Genomic DNA, 22063 nt, shown 5'->3' with positions numbered 1-22063 from the left:
TTGCCTTTTCAGTAAACACCAAGCTTAGCCAACTTACACCAGATTTGTCGATGAATTGTAAAACAGACTTCATTGCTTTCTATGAAAGAGTTCTAAAGTAATTAAGCAAAAAGTATGGCTTCTCTGAAGACTTTCATAGAAAAGTGTCATAATTGAGTCTAACGAGAGCAATTAATACCTGTCGAAGAATTTTGCGATGTAATCAAGGCTTGTAACAATAAAAAAAAAAATTAACATTGTTCAATTATACAAAGTATGGGATTGTGGAGGCATTTATCAATACCCATGAGATGATAGATAGCCGCATTGATGAACGTTATTGCAAGCTATTCAGTAAATGTGAGGTCCCTATATCAAATATGAAGAAGGAGTGTAGGTAATAATGGCCATGGAAGAAATGGCCATGGTAAAAACGACCATGGTAAAAATGACCATGGTAAAAATGGCCACGGTAAAAATGGCCATGGCCAAAGCCAAAAGTCGATACTGACTACAAAAAATAGTATTAAAAAATATTCAGAAAATATAAGATAGGCCTAAGTCTAAATTATTACTTATTTTGTAAAAAGCAAATACAAAATCAGTCTCATTCTGAGAATGCTCGTGTTTTAAACACACTATTGTCGGGAGAAACCAAGCCTTCAGCTACTGCGGGGTGAGAAGAAGCAGAGGTATTAGGAGATATCGCATTGGATACCTCTGATACCACAACGTCGACAATAGACAGAGGATCAACTTCTGCCAAAGTCGGCGATTGCTTGATAGCGGCACCCAATCGGATGATGTCAATCAAGGTTTCCTTGGAGGGCGAACCCTAGAGCCCCAAGTAAGACCAAAGCTGGAATAAATTAGTTACATCTAAATCAACATTCAAATCCTCACCCTGGGGAAGAGGTGGAGCTGCCTCGCTAGGGGAGGCAACGCCATCTCTTGAACCTCGAGATCAGGAAACAGAGCCACGGTCTACGCTACTACTCACCGGTCTCTCGAAAGAAACCGATCGAGTGGGAGCTTCGGAGGAGGTTTGAGCAACGGAAAAAGTGTCCTTGGGATTTTCTCCTTCCAAAGAAATCTTCGAAGGAGAAATATCCCGCCTGGACTTCTTCTAACGTCAACGAGAAAACCTCTCCGACTGGGAGGTAGACCACTCCCTTCACTCACCACACTTATTACTATTATCACACCGTTGGGCCCTACAGTAAGGACAAAGGGTGTAAGGGTCGGTCGGGTAATCCAGGACATTTGCGCATAATCGTAGAGGCCAACTTCACACTCAAACCTGTAGGAGAGAGCAAAAAGACATTAATGGCTGTCAGAGAGGCGAGGGGGAGAGCGGACATGTCCGACTACCACCCGAGCTGAGAGCAAAGCGAGCTCAAGCAGAGGTGTGAGAGGGGGGGGGGGGGGTAGCAAGTACGCCGAAAGTAATAACCCCAATTAAATAGCGTGGTGTTATGTCAGTTACGGAACAAAAAAAGAAAATGGCTGGGTGGGATTCTCACGAAATTTTACCATAAATGTTGTCCAGCGTTGTTAGGTTCTAAGGTTGTAAATCTTGTATTATAAGTTTACGACAGGAAAACTTTCTCAATAAGAATTGCTTTTATACAGAAACACTACGAGTTTGCTTAAAAAATAACCTTTATTTCCGTCGCAAATATGACAAATTCGAAGATAATTTGTATTTTTCCTAACCATACAAACCTTAGCTATTTACAAAGGGTATTACTTTTAGCCCAGCTGAAATGACGAGCCAATAGTTTTCAACAAGGGTTAATTACCCCCGCGCTAGTTAGCGGGGGGTGGGGAAGGGGAGCTTGCTACCCCTCCCCCCTCCACACACCGGTGACTTGCTTCACTTCACTTAGAGGTAGGACTTGACTTGGGGGTCAGGGATGGCGGGCACATATGTGTAAATAGCTAAGGTTTGTATGGTTAGGAAAAATACAAATTATCTTCGAATTTGTCATTTGTTCCGTAACCGAAATACAAACCACGCTATTTACAAAGGGTGACTTACCCCTTAGGAAGGGTGGAAAGTCCCCAGCCTTACTGACTTCGGCTTGCCCGGGGGCTCGATCCCTCAGTGAGCAGCACTAGAGAGAGGGAGCCCCTGTACCTCACAGGTTCCTAGCATCGCTAGGAACGAGTGGCCTACATAAGCAGTGTGAGGAGGAGAGTGTGACTCGTCCTATGAAGTTGACCTTGAGACCTTCAGATAGGAATTCTAGGATAGGACGTTCCCCATACCACCTCGTCAGGGTATGGGAGACGCAACAGTATTAAGCTTAATACTAGGAGCACAAAGAAGCATGGGTTACCTGCAGAGGTCGAGGTCAGCTATGCGAGGACCAGGATGCTGCTTCCCCAAGAGAGGGGAGAATGAAGAAAGAAGTAAGGGTCAGACATACTCTTTCATTCACGCAGACTAAGACCGGGTAACAACGCCCTCAACCTACTGCTACTTGTCCAAAAAGGAGCCTGAGGTTAGACCAGCTGTTGTGCAGCCACCACAGGGCCGATAGAGAACGTATCGAGGCTCCTGTGGGTCACGTCTTGCAGGTAGTGGGCTGTGAAGGTCGTTTGACGCTTCCAGACCCAAGCTTGAAGTACCTGCGTCACAGAGAAGTTTCTCTTGAAGGCCAGGGATGTAGAAATACCCCTAACATCGTGGGCCCGAGGGCGACGTGACGGAGGAGGGTCAGGATTCAGGGCATGGTGGATAACCCTTCGAATCCAAGCTGAGATGATGTTCCTGGTGACCCTCCTCTTTGTCCTGCCTGTGCTCACAAACAAAGCTCGCACATGAGGACGGAATGCAGTCGTTCTCTTCAAGTAGTACCTCAGACACCTCACTGGGCATAGTAGCAGCTGGTCTGGGTCGTTTGTTACAGAACGGAGACTCGCGATCCTGAAAGAGTCGAACCGAGGATCCGGCACTCCAGGATTCTGAGTCTTGGCCACAAACTCAGTGACGAACCTGAACGTTACCTCCCCCCATCCCCTTGAATGGGCGATGTCGTACGAGAGACCATGAAGTTCACTAACTCGCTTGGCTGAGGCCAAGGCGAGTAGGAAAGCCGTCTTCCAAGACAGGTGGCGATCGGAGGCCTGGCGTAATGGCTCGAAGGGAGGTCTCTTGAGAGACCTGAGGACTCGAACCACGTTCCAAGGAGGGGGTCTCACTTCCGACTGGGGGCAGGTAAGCTCATAGCTACGTATGAGTAAAGAGAGTTCTAGCGACGAAGAAATATCCACGCCCTTCAATCTGAAGGCCAAGCTTAAGGCTGAGCGATAGCCTTTCACTGCCGAGACAGAAAGGCGCATTTCTTCTCGCAGATACACGAAGTCCGCTATTGCTGGAATAGTGGCATCGAGTGGAGAGATACTCCTTCCACGACACCAACCACAAAAGACTCTCCACTTCGTTGGTAGACTCCCTCAGAGGACCTTCGCAGGTGCCGAGACATTCTCTCCGCAACCTGTTGCGAAAAACCTCTCTCCGCGAGGAGACGCTGGATAGTCTCCAGGCGTGAAGCCGAAGCGAGGCTACGGCCCTGTGAGGGACACCGGAGTGGGGTTGTCTGAGAAGCTCGTGTCGTGGAGGAAGCTCCCTTGGGAGTTCCGTCAGGAGTTGCAGAAGGTCCGGAAACCATTCCGCGTGATGCCATAGCGGAGCTACTAGAGTCATGGAACAGTTGACCGATAGTCTGGTCCTGTTGAGCACCCTTCTCATCAGACAGAATGGTGGGAAGGCGTACACGTCGATGTTGTCCCACCGTTGCTGGAAAGCATCTTGCCAGAGTGCCTTGGGGTCCGGGACTGGTGAGCAGTACAGGAGCAGCTTGAAGTTCAAGGCTGTCGCGAACAAGTCCACCGTCGGGGAACCCCACAAAGTCAGGACTTTGTTGGCTATCTGAGGATCCAAAGACCACTCGGTACTCACTATCTGCGAAGCCCTGCTCAGACTGTCGGCGAGCACATTCCTCTTGCCAGGAATAAAGCGAGCTGATAGTGTTATCGAGTGGGTTTCGGTCCACCTCAAGAGTCTCTACTGCAAGATGGGATAGCTGTTGCGAAAAGGTGCCTCCCTGCTTGTTGATATAAGCCACTACCGTGGTGTTGTCGCTCATCACCACCACGGAGTGACCCGCCAGGGACCGTTGGAACTGCTGAAGAGCCAGAAAGACGGCCTTCAATTCTAGCAGGTTGATGTGTAGGCACTTTTCTGATTCTGACCAAAGGCCTGAGGCCCTCTGGTTCAGAACGTGCGCCCCCCACCCTTCTTTTGACCCCACAAAGTCAGGACTTTGTTGGCTATCTGAGGATCCAAAGACCACTCGGTACTCACTATCTGCGAAGCCCTGCTCAGACTGTCGGCGAGCACATTCCTCTTGCCAGGAATAAAGCGAGCTGATAGTGTTATCGAGTGGGTTTCGGTCCACCTCAAGAGTCTCTACTGCAAGATGGGATAGCTGTTGCGAAAAGGTGCCTCCCTGCTTGTTGATATAAGCCACTACCGTGGTGTTGTCGCTCATCACCACCACGGAGTGACCCGCCAGGGACCGTTGGAACTGCTGAAGAGCCAGAAAGACGGCCTTCAATTCTAGCAGGTTGATGTGTAGGCACTTTTCTGATTCTGACCAAAGGCCTGAGGCCCTCTGGTTCAGAACGTGCGCCCCCCACCCTTCTTTTGACGCGTCCGAAAACAGAGTCAATTCCGGGGGGAGGACGAGAAGACTCACTCCCTTCCGCAGGTTCTCGTCGGCCAGCCACCACCGCAAGTCCGTCTGTTCCAGAGACCCCATTGGGATCAGAATGTCCGGGGGATCAGAATGTCCGGGGAATCAAATCCTTGATTCCACCGGGACTTGAGCCGCCATTGAAGGGATCTCATCCTAAGGCGGCTGTTTGGAACCAGACGGGCCAGGGAGGATAGGTGGCCTAAGAGACGCAACCACGATTGGGCGGGGAGTTCTTTTCGCCTGAGGAAGGGTTCCGCCACCCTCCTCAGTCTTGCTATCCAGTCGTCTGATGGAAAGGCTTTGTGGAGATTGGTGTCTATTAGCATGCCTAGATAAACCAGTCGTTGGGACAGCTGCAGAGAGGACTTCTCGAGGTTTACCACGATCCCCAGATCCTGGCAAAGATCCAGAAGCCTGTCTCGGTGCCGAAGAAGGGTCGACTCCGAGTCTGCTAGGATCAGCCAATCGTCTAGGTAACGAAGGAGACGAATGCCATTCCTGTGCGCCCAAGATGAAATCAGGGTGAACACTCTGGTGAACACCTGAGGAGCTGTGGAGAGACCGAAACACAGCACTTTGAACTGGTAGATCTTGTTGTCTAGGCAGAATCTCAGGTACTTCCTGGAAGACGGATGGATTGGGATCTGGAAGTACGCGTCCTTTAGATCCAGTGTACACATGAAGTCTTGTGGTCTCACCGCAAGTCTGACCGTGTCTGCTGTCTCCATGCTGAACCGGGTTTGTTTGACAAACCTGTTCAGAGCTGAGAGATCGATGACGGGTCTCCAGCCTCCAGTAGCCTTCTTTACAAGAAAGAGTCGACTGAAGAAGCCTGGGGAGCCGTCCACGACCTCCTGGAGAGCACCCTTCTCGAACATGGTCTCGACTTCGGCCTGAAGGGCCAGCCCCTTTGCCGATCCCAAGGCATAGGAGCTCAACGACACTCGCTGTCAGGGGAGGTTGAGATGACGTGAACGGGACGCGATAACCTTGGCCGATCACTGAGACCGTCCAAGCATCGGCCCCATGTTGCTGCCACCTGCGGACGCAATGCTGAAGGAATCCCCCCACAGGTGGACACGCAGGGGGACTGCCACCCCTAGGGCTTGCGGCTGCGGCCGCCACCCCTAGGAGTCTTGCCTCCCCTGGAGGACTTACCGCCCCTCTTGACCTTGGCTGGAAAGGGCTGGGGCTTAGACACCACTTTCTTAGCTGCCGGTGCCTGTTTGGGAGCCTTACGAGGCTGTTGCTGCTGTTGTGGCGGGGCTGGAGGCTTATAGGGCCGAGTTGTAAGGGCCCTGTGGAGGAGGGAGTCCGTGCTGGATTTCCTCCACCTCTCAGCCGTTCGCTCCTAGTCTTGAGGCTCAAACAGGCTCTCCCCCAGAAGGGAGGCATGTCGGAGCCTACACACATCTACGGCAGGGACCTTCGGATGGAATCTCTCGGACACAGCATCGCGACGCTTCAACACCGAGTTGGCCCACAGGGTGGTAACCTGGTGCGCCAAAAACTCGATGGAGCGGGTGCCCGAGAGCAAGAAGGTCTCTAGGGCCTTCCTATTGGTCTCCTTGGACAAGTCCTCCGATCGCAATAGGATGCCCAGAGATCCTAGCCAGAAGTCCAGCCACAAAGTGGCCTGCATGGCACACTTAGCGACCTTCTCGTGGTTAAGGATCTCTGCCGCCGAGAACGACACCTGCCGGGCAGAGAGTTTCTCCAGGGAAACTCCCTTCGCCAGCTCCTCCACAGAGTGATGGAGAGGAAGAGCGAGGTTGTGCTCACCCAGGATCTCGAAATACCTCCTCTGCTGAAGGCGAGGAGGAGGGATAAGCTTGTTCCCGGCAGTGGAACGACTGGAGGAGGCAAGAAGTGCGAGCTGAGCGTTGGCCCTAGCTCTGGCACTCTTCAGCCCCCGAGACCAGGGCAGAGCTGCACTGGTCTTAGGGGCCTTCCGAACGTCAAACACTTCATCCAGAATCGTGTCTTTGCCTTCACGGGGGGCGATGACTGGATCCGTAAGTCTGTTAAGTGTCCTTATCAGGCTTAGGACCTGCCAGAAGGCATGTTCGGACTCTTGCTGTTCTCCTCCCTGCGGTCTGGCAGCTAAGTCTCCTGCCCCAGGAATCTCTTCCTGGGGTGATACGTGGACATTCCCCTGGGTAGTCGTGGGTTCCTGACGAATCCTTGCAGAGGATTTAGGGACGGTCTTGGAATCCTTTTGTTCCCTCCTGGGAGGGATACAGGATCCCAACAACGAGGTTCGAGGGGCCCCTTCCTCACGAGACAATTCTCCTGCCTGAAGCGAAGTCTCCCCCCCCTGGTGCCGAGGGGAAGACTACCGCCCCACTGGACTCACCTGAGGACGGAAAGGCCTCGTCCACGGGAGAAGGAGAGAGTACTCGTGCAGGAGAAGGGACCTTCGAGACCGACCTCTTGGGAACCAACTTCGCCCATGGGGAAGTCACCACGAAGTCCACTCCTCTCTTTCTCTTCAGCATAGGAGAGACAGACGCTGGTTTGTTACCCTGGCCGGCGAGTGCTGGTTTCATAACCCTCACTAACGCCCGTGCCAGCGGACCAAACCAAGTCTGCTGCTCCAAGGACACAGAGTCCGAAATCCTCGCCAAAAAGAAAGGGATCGGGCGATTCTTTGGAGTGGACACGACAGTACCTGCCTGAAAAGAAGGTGGGGAAGAATGCTGTACTGACCTGTCTTCGTCCTGCACTACCAACCTGTGCTTGGATGGAGGTGATCCCGAGTGCCGTCTAGGAGCACGCGTCCCTGCTGCTACCACCGGCTGTGGAATTCGCCGCGAACGATGGTCGCGCAAAGGCGAATGATTGCGCGGGAGCGCGGGCGAGCAATCGCGCGGGAGCGCGATCGCACGGGCACAAAGGCGAGAGGTTGCGCGGGCGCGCAGGCGAGTGGTCGCGCGGGCGCGTAGGCGAGCGATCGCGCGGGCGCGCAGGCGAGTGGTCGCGCGGGCGCGTAGGCGAGCGATCGCGCGGGCGCGCAGGCGAGTGGTCGCGCGGGCGCGTAGGCGAGCGATCGCGCGGGCGCGCAGGCGAGTGGGCGCGAGGGTGGGCATGTAAATGAACACGTGTCCGAGGCGACGAACGCAAGCGTTGGTGCGACGGCGAGGGATCGTGCTGCCGCGTAGGTGGGGAAGATCGCTGGCGATGTAGATCCACAGGCGATCGATGACGAGCTGGTGAGTGCAGTCGCTCAAGTTGGCTATGGCGCGATGTGGTATGTCGACGCACTGGTGAGCGATGGTAAGCAGCATGCGCAGGTGAATGACCGCGTAATGGTAAGCGATGGCGAGCAGCATGCGTAGGTGAAAGATCGCGTGATAGGGTGCGATGGTGATCAGCATCCGCAGGAGGGCGATCGTTCAGGGTTGTGCGATGAGGAGCAGCATGCGTAAGCGGGCGATCGTGCAGGGTTGTGCGATGGCGAGCAGCATGCGCAGGTGAATGATCGCCTGATGGGGTGCGATGGTGATCAGCATCCGCAGGAGGGCAATCGTTCAGGGTTGTGCGATGAGGAGCAGCATGCGTAAGCGGGCAATCGTTCAGGGTTGTGCGATGGCGAGCAGCATGCGCAGGTGAATGATCGCCTGATGGGGTGCGATGGTGATCAGCATCCGCAGGAGGGCGATCGTTCAGGGTTGTGCGATGAGGAGCAGCATGCGTAAGCGGGCGATCGTGCAGGGTTGTGCGATGGCGAGCAGCATGCGCAGGTGAATGATCGCCTGATGGGGTGCGATGGTGATCAGCATCCGCAGGAGGGCGATCGTTCAGGGTTGTGCGATGAGGAGCAGCATGCGTAAGCGGGCGATCGTGCAGGGTTGTGCGATGGCGAGCAGCATGCGTAAGCGGGCGATCGTGCAGGGTTGTGCGATGGCAAGCAGCATGCGCAGGTGAATGATCGCCTGATAGGGTGCGATGGTGATCAGCATCCGCAGGAGGGCGATCGTTCAGGGTTGTGCGATGAGGAGCAGCATGCGTAAGCGAGCGACCGTGCAGGGTTGTGCGATGGCGAGCAGCATGCGCAGGTGAATGATCGCCTGATGGGGTGCGATGGTGATCAGCATCCGCAGGAGGGCGATCGTTCAGGGTTGTGCGATGAGGAGCAGCATGCGTAAGCGGGCGATCGTTCAGGGTTGTGCGATGGCGAGCAGCATGCGCAGGTGAATGATCGCCTGATGGGGTGCGATGGTGATCAGCATCCGCAGGAGGGCGATCGTTCAGGGTTGTGCGATGGCGAGCAGCATGCGCAGGAGGGCGATCGTGCAATGGCGAGCGATGGCGAGCGGCATGTGCAGGCGGGCGATCGCTCGATGGCGAGCTAGAAGCTGGCAAACCATGTTCCTTCAGGAGCGTAGGCGAACGTCGGCGCGCTAGTTGTCGCTGTTGAATAGGTGATACTAAGATCGCCTGTGCACGCTGGCAAGCAGGTGAACGCTGGCGAAGAGGTAATCGCTGGCGCGTAGGTGATCGCTGGCAAGCTGGTGATCGCTGGCGAGCAGAAGGTCGACGCGTGTCCTGTGAGAGGACAGGTGGTGCGGCGCGTTCACGAGCAGGAACGGGAAGATCGCTGGCGCGTTGGCGAACATGTGTTTCTGACACACGCGCAGCACGATGTTGCGTAGCCACAGGACCAGGCAGATGGTGAGCAGGGAGTTCAGCAGGAACTAAAGGGTGGTCAGAGACCGCAGGGCGATGGTCCTCAAATGAGCGCTGACGCTCGGAAGAGAGCTGACGAGCAGGAGAGCGCTGGCGAGGGGGGCGAACATCAGGAGAGAGCCGACGAGCAGGTGAGCGTCGGCGAGCAGGAGAGTCTTGGCGAGCAGGAGATCGTCGACGAGCAGGAGAGCGCTGGCGAGCAGGAGAGCGCTGGCGAGCAGGAGATCGCTGGCGAACAGGTGAGCGCTGGCGAGCAGGAGAGCGCTGGCGAGCAGGAGAGCGCTTGTGTGCTAGCACTGCTCGCGTAAGGGAAGAATCCCTCAGCCCCATAGGGACCGTTGCCCGTCGGGTGACGAGTTCTCCAGAAGTCGAAGATCCGGCAGGAGATGGTGAGCGGTCTGCAGAGAGGTTCAAGGAGGGCGGAGCAGAAGGTTGAGGCTGACGAGGAGAGTCCCCACCAGAGGACGAAGACCCAAAAAGGCGTCTCTTAGTCCCCCTGTAAGGGGAAGGGAGGCCCTTGTGGCGTAGAGGGCGGTGAGCCTTACGGCGGAGGCGGCCTCGGGGGAGATCGTCGGGACCATCGGTCCTCCGAAGGGGAGTCTCCGTCAAAACACTTCCCTCAGAAGGAAGCTGAGCAGCAGTCGAGACCGAAGGACTCACTTCCCCCTTCGAAGGATGTACAGAAGGAAGAGGAGAGCCTTGAGCACCATCACCAGCAACAGCACCTGCGGCAGAAGACCCAGCCACGTCGGAGGCCTCTGTCACCACGACGTCGACAATAGACAGAGGGTCTACCTCTGCTACCACCGGCGACTGCTTAACAGCGGCCCCCAACGAGACAAGGTCAATAAGAGCGACCCTGGAGGGCAAGCCCTTAAGCCCCAGGGACGACCAAATCTGTAACAGATCATCACTGGATAAGGCATTATCATTATCAATAACCTCCCCCGGAGGAGGAGGGGGAACCGCCTCGCTATGGGAGGCGAAGCCCTCTCCCCCCACCGAAGGTCGGGAAACAGAACAAGGGCCTGCGCTCCCACTCGGACGACTCTCCTTAGGAGGCGGCCGAGGGGGAGCTTCGGAGGGGGTTTGGGCGGCGGAAGAAGTGTCCCGAGAACCTTCCTCCTTCAAGGCTAACCCCGGAGGAGAACGGTCTCTCTTGGACTTCTTCTTACGCCGACGGCCAAACCTCTCCCACTGGGAGGCAGACCACTCCCTACACTCACGGCACATGTTATCCTGGTCACACCGTCGGCCTCGACATTGAGGGCAGAGGGTGTGTGGATCCGTATTAACGTCCGACATGAAAGTCCCACAAGGACGGCCGGCAACTCCAGGGCATGTACGCATAGTAAAGAAAAAAACTGAAGGTCAACTTCCAAACCAACACACACGCTGAAAAGAAAAAGCAGAAAATTAAAGGCTGTCACGAAGACGATGAGCAGACACGTCTGATCACCGCCGAGCCAAAAGTGAAGTGAAGCAAGTCACCGGTGTGTGGAGGGGGGAGGGGTAGCAAGCTACCCTTCCCCACCCCCCGCCAACTAGCGCGGGGGTAATTGACCCTCGTTAAAAACTATTGGCTCGTCATTTCAGCTGCGCTAAAAGTAATACCCTTTGTAAATAGCGTGGTTTGTATTTCGGTTACGGAACAAAAATAATTTGCGATATACCCGGCGTAGCAGGAAATCCCCCCCCCCCCCCCCGGGGAAAATTAATTAACCTAAGAGCAGTCCGGTCTGTTATTTCCCCAAGGGGAATTTCAGTCCTACGATATTTCCCCCCCCCCCCAGGCCATTTCTCCCCCACCCTCCCTTACAGAGAAACTATTTTGATGAATTAAATAATCAATGGTAAGTTTGACAATATATTAGGAATACATGTATATATATATACAAGGTTGCGCAACATTGCAAACGTTACGATGCCATTGCTAACGTTAGCAATGCTACGATAATATGGTTTCATTGTAGTGTATTACAGGGCAATGTAACCTAGGAAATCAACTACTTTTTCTTAAAGAAAAAATTACGCTCTCTTCGAAAATAACACTCGTTCCCGTCGCAAATGAATAGTTTCAGAAATATATATGCATCTATAACCTCCGATAATGGGGGACCCCCAGTGGGAACTCAGGGTTTTGGGTGGGGAAAACATACTGGGGAAACAATATATAATCGTAAAACAAGCCTTTTCTTCTCTATACATTACCTTCTTGTATGTATTATTACCGGAGGAAAATACAAAACAGTATAACTGGATAAACTTTGGAGGAGCCGTTTCAAAGATTATTTCATGAAAAAATACAGTAACCAGTGCTGCCAACGTCTGATGTAGATCAAATGTTAGCATTCCATGCTAACATTAGCACCCATTTATACGTACGTTCGTGCATACCAGTTTTCGGTCAACGCAAACATCACTCCCCCTGCGCAGAAGTTTTCCCTCCCCCAATTGGGCTGTGGCACCCTAGCAGTACCAGCTGAACTCGGCTGAGTCCCTGGTTAGGCTGGAGGAACGGAGAGAGTAGAGGTCCCCTTTTTGTTTTGTTTCTTGCTGATGTCGGCTACCCCCCAAAATTGGGGGAAGTGCCTTTGGTATATGTATGTATGTATGTATTATCATCTCATTTTATATTCCGATTCAATATTATTTATCATACATTCCATTTTATCTTCCTATATTGGGTTTATTTCTTTGGTTATTTCCTTTACTCTCCCTGGTTTCACATAAATACTTGCTCTGGACTAGTTTCCATATCCAGTTCATTCATGGTAAAATCATCTCATTTTATATTCCCATTCAATATCATTTATCATTCATTCCATTTTATCTTCCTATATTGTTTTTATTTCTTTTCTTTGGTTATTTCCTTTTCACTCCTCTGTTTCCCATAAATACTTTCTCTGGACTAGTTTCCCTATTAAGTTCATTCATGTTTACCCGCTAGTGTTCTTTGTTTTTCCCTTAACCAATCACCAACAGATGCCTATTCAGATATCTCCCTACCGCCCCTTCCTTTATCTCTTTGAGAGGTGTGTTCATACCCTTTCCTCCAATGCCTCTTGCGTTGTAACCTTTTACCCAGTAAAGCGATCGTCATTTCAAGTGCGATTTATTTTTTCGTATTTTTCGATGGAGGAAGTTATAGAAACTTGTAACGGCTGCAGTATTCCGTACCTAAAAGCAGAAGCTAAATTCCATGGTGATTTTTATGATTCTTCAGTTAATGTTGATTATTTCCTTAAATCACCCAACGTAATTCCTCAACGTTTACAGCGCCCCAAGTGCCATTCTCTTTCATCTTATCGGAAAGACATTCACGTGTTTTGTTGCAATTCTGAATCCATCATACCTAAACCTAAGAAGAAACGTCGTTGTGGTTATACCGTTACTGCCTATAAAGGTACATTTTTGGGAAAAAGTAGTCTACCCCCATGGAAGCCACAAGTTTCGTCGTTTTCTTCATAAAAGTCATTCCTCAATAGTCATTGTTTGTGTTTTTGTGACCGGGGTACTTCTAGGCAAGGTTAAGTGGGTTTGTTAGGTTCTGTGCCCTTTATGTACTTTTTATTTATTGTGTACTAGTTAAATGAAAAAAATTATTTAAAATACATATGGAAATATTTAGCATTTCTACCGCTAGTAATGTCATCGTGTCGTTGGTAACTCTGTGTACCTTTCGTCACCGTTGGTAGTACTGCGAATCATTGGTAACGTTGCTAATGTTATCGTTCTCAGTACATTTGTAAGAGAAGTGACAACGTTGAACAAGTTCTTTTATTTAGATATTTTAACACAACATACACGTGATATTTGGTAAATTTGTATTGTATTACAAGGTACGATTTTCGCACGGAAAACGGATTTTGAGCGAAGCGAAAAATCTATTTTTGGGGTAGATAGCCATGGCGTTCTGATGGAAGGTTCCTTTTTGGTAGCTTACTTGGGTATATAACTACTAAATATTCCTAGAGAAATTAACCACAGGTTATCACAGAATTCTAACTTCTGGAGCGAGTATCCTAAAGGTTTTCCTTTTAAGACATCGTATATCAACAGGGGACGCATGTATTAACACGCCACATAGCTATCTACACCCTACATAGAGTTAACACTTCGATGTGTAGGGGTGGAGAATAGCTGGGGAGCTGTTCCACAGCTAATCTCGTTCGTGGCTACTTTTGGTACTCGAGACGTAAACAAACGGGCGCCATTGCTAAATGACGTCACGTCCGTCCTCATCCTGAAGCCAGTTGCTTGCCGATCACCATGATACAGCAGAGCAGGGTGGGACCTGAAAAAACTGGACGAAGTAGCAGGGAGGATCCATCAGGACGCCATGGCTATCTCACCCAAAAATAGATTTTTCGCTTCGCTCAAAATCCGTTTTTTGGGCTCAAGCCATGGCGTCCTTATGGAAGAATACCAGAGAATCAATGTATCGTGGTAGATTTTCCCCTTTTAGTGTAAGTGCCGAGGGCTTTGAACAGGTTAGCATATTAATCTTAATAGAAGAACCGTAGGGAAGAGAACTTCCTGCCCCCCTGGCAGTGAAGTCCCCACGGGCCATGCCGAAGATCAAAGTGGTCATCGAAGGGCTAATCACCTTGCTGGGAGAACATGAAGAACTTGGAGACAAGACTGAATGGTTGGCATTCATATAGGAACATTCTCAAGGACAGACAAGTGGTGGTTAGGCACTGTATGTTAATAGAGAATCGTCTGGTCTCTAAGATATGAAGTAAGTAAGTATTCGTGTAGGAATATTACATTGCACAGGTGAGTATATAATAAGGGTTGAAACCTTAGTAATCTTCATCAAATATAAGAGGAAGGGGATAATAAAACTATGACAGTCGTGTATTTCATAGTATAAGTAGGAGCGGATTGAGACGCACAAGTAATAAAATAGAAATTTTATTTCACAATTGCAGAATATATAAATGAAATGCAATAATATGTAAAAGTACTTTACAACAAATTATAATGTACATAGTAATGAAAGACTTGCTCTTGAATCTGAAAGAGAATTTCAAATTTATTAGTAGGCACTCGTTCCAGAGGAACGTCAGTCTTTTTTAAAACACATCATGCTCTAGGCATGCGGCACTCGTGTGACGACTATGACATTTCACCTGGGAGAAGAACAGTATATGAAGAAGCACTAAGTGTCTTTGAAATCACTACGTATCACGCGAGGGTCAACATAGGCACCCGAGGAGTTAGAGTCCCAAGTAACTCACTGTTCTATGCAGAGTTAGGTGCAAGTTTCATAACACTACCTGCGGCTACCACAAAATGTTTGACTTCGTGCACTTGTTTCGCATAATGTTTGAAGAAAACACGCGAGGATTTCCAGCCTGTGAAACTCTTGAGGCTTTCGAAATCCATACTCTGAAAGAAATTCAGAGACGATGCAACTTTTCTAGGATCGTGACCGGCGGGTGTACTGTCAGGATCCGCTCTGCGAATGAAGTAGGTGATTTTCGCTCGTAGTTGTTTCAGTGACAGGTCGCTGCCCGATGTTTCTCCTTTGAAGAGTTGGCCTCCACCAAAGTCAGAAGTTCTACGAAGATAGACCTTGAGGCTCTCTACTGGACATAGAGAGGCATCTTCTTTCAGGGGGCATATTCTCCAAGGGCCCCATCTTTTGGTGGGTAATTCGTTTTTGGCGAGAAACGTCGGATCCGGGAAGAGGGTAAGGTCTCCTGAGTCTGTAAACAGAATGTGACCCTCGTCCCTTGATAATGCCACTATTTCGCTGACTCGGGCTCCTGAGGCAAGAGCAAAAAGAAAAATAACTTTTTGAGTCAGATCCTTGAGAGGGCACGAATCATTGTCCAAGTTGGAGGAAAAATGGAGCACCTTGTCCAGAGACCAGGAGATCGGTTTTGGTGGGGGTGCTGGGCGTAGACGAGCGCATGCTTTCGGCAGTTTATTGAAGATGTCGTTGGACAGATCAATCTGGAAGGCATACATCAGTGGTCTAGTCAAGGCCGATTTGCAAGTAGAAATCGTGTTGGCTGCTAAGCCCTGTCCATGAAGGTGAATAAAGAAGGACATGCAAAAATCAATGGTGATTTCCGTAGGATTTTTTCCCTTGACGAATGAGACCCATTTTTTTCCAAGATGATTCGTATTGCCGTCGTGTGGATTCGGTCTTGTATTCCTCGAGGAAGTCTAGACTTTTCTTCGAGATCCCAAACCTTTTCTTCGCGGCTAGGGAGAGAAAATCATGAGATGAAGGTCCTTGATTTTCGATGATGAAGCGAAGACAGTCGACTTCTGTACTTGCTCGGAGAGAATTGGGCCCGGGAGAGGGATCAGCGTGGGCTGCAGCTCCAGGACCAGGGGGTACCAATTGCTCCGGGGCCACTGTCCCTTTGAAGGTTCTCAGCTTGGAGAGGACTTTCAGCAGAAGGTTGGTGGGAGGGAACAGGTAGATCTTGGACCATCTGTTCCAGTCCAATGACATGGCGTCCACTGCTTCTGCCTTGGGGTCCTCGTACGGGGCCACATATCGAGGAAGTTGATTGTTGTCGCTCGTTGCGAAGAGATCGATCTGAAGTTCTGGAACTTGGTGAGAGATGAAGGAGAATGATCTTGCGTCTAGAGACCATTCCGACTCTATTGGACTTGTCCGGGATAGAGCGTCCGCCGTCACATTGCGGAATCCTTGTAGGTGAACTGCAGACAGGTGCCATTTCTTCTTCTCTGCCAGACGGAAGATTGTCAGAAGCACCTGATTTATCTGGGGCGATCTTGAGCCTTGGCAATTGAGACATCGAACTACCACCGAGTTGTCTAGGGTTAGACGAATATGGATCGAGGGAGGCGGGGAGAGTTTCTTCAGAGTTAGAAGGACCGCCATGGCCTCCAAGATGTTGATGTGAAACGTCTTGAATAGGGGAGACCATGTGCCTTGAGCCTGTTTTTGGTGGGAGTGACCTCCCCAACCCTCCAGCGAAGCGTCCGTGTGGATGTTGAGTGATGGAGGTGGGTGTTGAAGAGGGATGGACCTTTTCAGGGCCTTTGCTTCCGACCACGGCTTGAGGAGCAGCCGAAGTCTGTTTGGGAGCCGTCTCTTGAGGTCTCTTCGAGCGATGGATGCAGAACGTCTCCAGACTCCCGCGGCATCATTTAGCTGTGCACGTAGCACTGGGTTTGTCGCTGAGGCAAACTGTAGAGAGCCTAGAACTCGTTCCTGCTGACGTCTTGAGATTCGTTTGGATTTCAGCAGTCGCTTGACAGACCCTGCTATTTCCTTCCTTTTCTTCTGGGGGATGGAAAGGCGGTGTGACTGAAGGTTCCACTGGATTCCTAACCATTGGAACTTCTGAGCTGGAGAGAGGCGAGATTTCTTCGCGTTTATCTTGAATCCCAGGTGTTCTAGGAACTGGGTGACTTTGCTGCAGGATCTTAAACAATCCTCGGGCGATGGAGCTCAGACTAGCCAGTCGTCGAGGTAGGCCATCACCTGGACGTCTCGGAGGCGGAGCTGTTGTATCATGGCGTCCGCCAGTTTTGTGAAGATCCGAGGGGCCACGTTGAGGCCGAAGGGCATGGCCCACAAGGCGTAGCTTTTCCTTTGGAGTCGAAATCCTAGGTAGGAGGAAGCGTGGTGGTTCATTGGAACGTGCCAGTAGGCATCCGCCAGGTCTATGGAGACCGTGTAAGAACCTCGAGGCAGAAGGGTCCTTATCTGTTTAAGTGTCAGCATCTCGAACTTGTCGTTCGCTATGAACTTGTTGAGGGGGGACAAGTCTAGAATGACTCTGAGCTTGTCGGAGTCCTTCTTGGGGACGCAAAACAGTCTTCCTTGGAACCTGGTTGACTTTACCCTCCTTATCACCTTCTTGTTCAAGATATCTAGGACATATTCTTCCAGAAGGGGGGTTGATTGTTGGAAGAATTGCTGGAAGGTTGGGGGTGGTTGAGTCCAACTCCAGCCTAGACCCTTCTTGACGATGCTGTGTGCCCAGGGATCGAAGGTCCAACGATCCTGGAATTGGCGGAGTCTTCCTCCCACCGGAAGCACTTCATTGCTTATGGTGTCCCGAATTTTACTGCCTCGGCCGCTAGCTCCCCTTCCTCCTCTGCCTCTGGAGGGACGGCGAGATGCGTCTCTGCCTGCACCTCTGCTTGAGCCTCTACCTTTGGGACGAAAGGTAGTCATCTGTTGCTCGAAAGCAGGGGTGAAAACCGGTGACTGGGACAAGACCGGTTGGGTGACCGGCTGAAAGGTCCGTTGTGGCTGAGCAGCCACTTGGGGAGTAGCGGGTCCCGGAAACTGCCGTCTCTGTTGACGTTGCTGGGGTTTCGGCTTGGAGGATTTCCTCTTAGGTTGAGGGCCGTCGTCCTGAGAGGATTTCCTCTTCTTCGACATGCCCCACTTGTGGAGAAGGTTCCTGTTCTCCGTGGCGGCCTTGTCGGTGATCTCTTTCACAAGATCATAGGGAAAGAGGTGCTTACCCCAGATGTTGGAGGAAATCAGCCTCCGGGGTTCGTGTCTCACTGTGGCACTTACGAACACGAATTCACGACAGGCTCTCCGAGCCTTCATGAAGCTGTACAAGTCCTTGACTACAGTCGCCAAATGCGTTTTGGCGAGCACCATGTAGTGGTCGGGGACTCTAGTGTCACCGGCCATGACGTCAAGCTGTACCTGGAGGGACATGGATGCGGCAAGCCTTTCCTTCGTGTCTTGTTCCCGACGAAGGAGATGGTCATTAAGTTTCGGGAGGTCTTCGTTAAACTGACATCCAGCAACGTCAGGATCTAATTTTCCCACCACGAAGGTATGCTGGATATCCTTCCAGTGTCGAACATCGGGGGGAGTAACCAGGGAGAAGGGTCTGCACTCCTCCAGTGCAGGGCAAGGTTTCCCCTCTTCCACTGCCTTGTGTACCGCAGCGAAGGCCTTTTCCATGAAGGGGAGGATCACATCATCAGGTGCGACGTAGGTAGGGTGCTTCTTGCTCAGCGCTGGAAGCTTTGAGCAGGTAAAACCCCTACTTTTAAAAGCGTTGGCCAACATGGCCTGGGCCTTCGGGAGATCGAACACTATCACCTCTTTAGGTTCGGTCTCTTCTTTAGAGGCAGGTTCGGATCGAAGCAGGACGCAACAGTCCGGATAAGCCTCAAAACTCGGGAAGAACTCCACTTCTTCCAGGGCAACCGAGCCGACCTTCTCACTGACGAAGATCCTGCCCGTTGCAATAGGCATATGCTCGGCATACCTCCAGGGGTTGGCATGCGAGCATGCCGGGAGGTCCTTAACCGAGATCCTTTTCGGCTCCTTGGAACTTCCCATGGTCCTGATGTATTCGTGTGTCTCACGGAGTTTCTTGTCCATAAGAGCTTCAAGCATACGGAACATCTCCTGGGCGCTGGTTGGGATGGGGTCCGGGGTGGCGGAGGTAGACGGGATTGAGACTTCCGTCGGTGTAGGAGTTGGGGCGATGGTGGAAGGCGGAGCGACCTCCTGCTCCGACTCGACGTATTCCACTTGGTCCTCCTCATAGTCCAATTCTTCGGCCATGAGGTTCCTCTCCGTTGTCTCCGACACTTCCGACATACGTTCCGCGTTGTCGGCATCCAGGCGACACTTGTGCATGGACTGGGCCATGACAACATCGGGTTCCACCGTGATTTGGACGGTGGGGATCTGATCCTTGGGGACCACAGAGTCTGGGGATGCCTTTGGGAATATTAAGGCCCTCATGTCTTCAGTGGCAAGGTACGGTCCAGTGGCGTTCTTCTGGAAGCCACACACCCATTTGCGTAGCTTCTCTCGAGAAGCGTCCCTAACCTCCGCTGAGGGAGGGTTATTGAACGCCTCGACCAGGCGTTCCTGGCAGACCGTACAGTTCTGCGGGTCCCAGAACTTCAGATCACCTCTCTTGTTGGCACAAGGGGCGTGAGTCCTACACGCCGTGTGCCCATAAAAGTGCGGGCGCTTCACTCTACAGAAGCCGTGGTCACACTTCACGTGCTCCTCCTGTAAAAGAAAGAGAACATGAGTATGGGGGTCATAAGAATGACTTCTATTCTAAAGTTAAATATTAAATGATTAATCGTTAACTTAACATTAAGTGATATAAACAATGTGATGGGCGGAAAAGAAGGAGATAGACACATACTCCGTGTAACCCGCCCGGCTGGTTACCGTAACCTTATCCATAGGCAATTTGTTGTGACCGAGGGCACGGGGCAGAATTCAATATAGAATGCCAGGAAGGCAGTGGGAATTCTAGTGGGAATTGCCAAAGATATAAAACTGGGACTGAGGCCACTCAGACCCTAGAATTGGGAACGTAGAAGATCCCATAGGATAACGGTTTCCTGCAACCAGCCGTGCTAGGATACACACAGCATGCTGGAAATCTGTGATATGCAAGAAGACAGCATGGTTACTAATAGAACGGTAAGATAATACCTATCTATTTATGTAATCAAACCATCTGGTTGCGATGTAGGGCTATCAGCATGAGATGATAGCTAGTAGAAGGGGTGCAAGTCGCTTTGACGCCTCTGTTAGGCTCCGGCAGACCGGCGGCACGCCGGAGGCCGCTCCAGCAGAGTTTCTGGCATTAGGGAAGACAAATGTGTAAGTCAGGGGTAATACCAGGATGGCGGCCGCCGGCATAGCAGCGGCACGCCGGCGGGGAGCGGCGGCTCCGGTTGCCGGCTTGGTGACAGTGACAAGGATGGGTTATAGCAGAACCGGACTGCTGGCAGTGGATGCCGGCACTCTGGGGGCCGGACCGGTGGACGGACGACCGAAGCTATGAGGTAAGAGGGAAGGCCATCGGCTGGACGCCGACGGGAGGCGGCAGTCCCCCGGCACACGGAGGACTGACGGCCCAGAGGGCAAGGGATATGTCACCAAGGTTGGGAGGTGGGTATCACCGACGGGGAAGGCGGCAAGGGACCGGCACCAGGATAGTGAAAGAGACAGAAGGAGGGATGTAGGGGTACGGCCACGGACCCCGAGACATCCCACCTGAGTGGGTGTACCCATGATAGAGGCTAGCCCTATCACCCAGAAGCAGGGGCCGCTGAAGGCCGGGAGCCAGGGTAGCCCAAGGGAGGGCTAGGGAACACCCAAGAGGGGGGAGAACCCCTGTGGACAAACCGCATCAAGTGGCTAACCCCATAGGACACTATGAAGGGTATATGTACCAGAGCGGACTGCACACAGGAGCTCAAGGTAGCCCTATCACTCCACCCTAAGGAGGAGTTGTAGGACAGGGGACAGATGGGTATAGACTAACCTAAGTATAGGCTAGGCCATACAAGAGATAGATGGGGAGGGGAGAAGAAGAAGGGTCTTCCATGGAGGAGGCTCTGTACAAAAGCGGCCACCAAGGAAGGGAGGACGCTCCCTAGCCTAAGGTAAGGCAGCCTGACCGAGAACGGTGCATGGGTATCGTTTCACCAAGGTACAGAACTAACTCCCCCCAAGCCTAACCTAGAGCAGGAATGTTACACCCTGAACTAGGAAGGATGGAAGACGTATCGCTATTGCAGGAAAGGTCGGAGACCTAGCCCAGCAATAGAGGAAGGACGTGCCGTTCCTCATTCTCGGACGCAACCCTAAGGGAGAATCATTCCCTTAGGGAGGACAGAGAAGCGATAAATACTCTGATATGAGCTTGATCCCCTTACGTGGTGGGGGGAGCAAGACTACACAGAGAGGATGCCCTAAGGCAGGGGATGAAGGAAACAGAGAGGATGCCCTAAGGCAGGGGATGAAGGAAACATATAGGGGTCCTACTTGTAGGTTAGGTTAGAAAACGGATTTTGAGCGAAGCGAAAAATCTATTTTTGGGTGAGATAGCCATGGCGTCCTGATGGAAGGTTCCTGTTTGGTAGCTTCCTTGGGTATAAGACTACTAAGATATTCCCAGAGAATTTAACCACAGGTTATCACAGAATTCTAACTTCTGGAGCGAGTATCTCTAAGGTTTCCCTTTAAGACATCGTAATACAACAGGGGACACGCATGTCTGAACGTGCCACATAGCTATCTTCACCCCGAACAGAGTTAATGCTTCGGTGTGTAAGGACTGAGAATAGCTGGGAGCCGCTCCACAGCCAATCTCACTCGTGGCTACTACTGATACTCGAGACGTAAACAAACGGACGCCATTGCTCTGATGACGTCACGCCCGTCTTCATCCTGAAGCCAGTTGCTGCCCATCACCATGATACAATTGTGTAGGGTGGGAACAAAACTGGACGAAGTAGTAGGGAGGGTCCATCAGGACGCCATGGCTATCTCACCCAAAAATAGATTTTTCGCTTCGCTCAAAATCCGTTTTTTGGGCTCAAGCCATGGCGTCCTGATGGAAGAGTACCAGAGAATCAATGTATCGTGGTAGATTTTTCCCCCAGTGTTAAGTGCCTAGGCATTGACAAAACAGCAAAGTAATCTTAGGTAAAGAACCATAGGAACGGAGTATCCTGCCCCCCTTTGGTAGGAAGTTCCCATGGGCTATGCCGACGTCAAAGTGGTATTGAAGGGCTATTCATCCTGACAGAAGAACTTGAAGAACTTAGAGATGAAGCGGAATGTTTGATATTTGTATAGGAACATTCTGAATTAGACCAGTGGTGGTTGG

The 22063-nt window shown here is 51.5% G+C and overlaps 1 long non-coding RNA gene across 1 annotated transcript in view; it reads right to left on the bottom strand.

Annotated features, from left to right (window-relative positions):
* The window catches only part of LOC137623860 (uncharacterized), a 49530-nt gene that overhangs the window by 15693 nt on the left and 11774 nt on the right, over positions 1 to 22063 (bottom strand). Inside the window, exon 2 of the long non-coding RNA XR_011040656.1 lies at positions 1162 to 1279. This is a non-coding gene — a long non-coding RNA (uncharacterized lncRNA). The remainder of the gene's footprint in view (positions 1 to 1161; positions 1280 to 22063) is intronic.

The sequence above is a fragment of the Palaemon carinicauda genome, chromosome 30 (assembly GCF_036898095.1).
Source record: "Palaemon carinicauda isolate YSFRI2023 chromosome 30, ASM3689809v2, whole genome shotgun sequence".
In the NCBI taxonomy this organism is placed as follows: Eukaryota; Metazoa; Arthropoda; class Malacostraca; order Decapoda; family Palaemonidae; genus Palaemon; species Palaemon carinicauda.
Note: the sequence above shows the minus strand (reverse complement) of the source record. Positions and strands in the feature narration are given on the sequence as shown.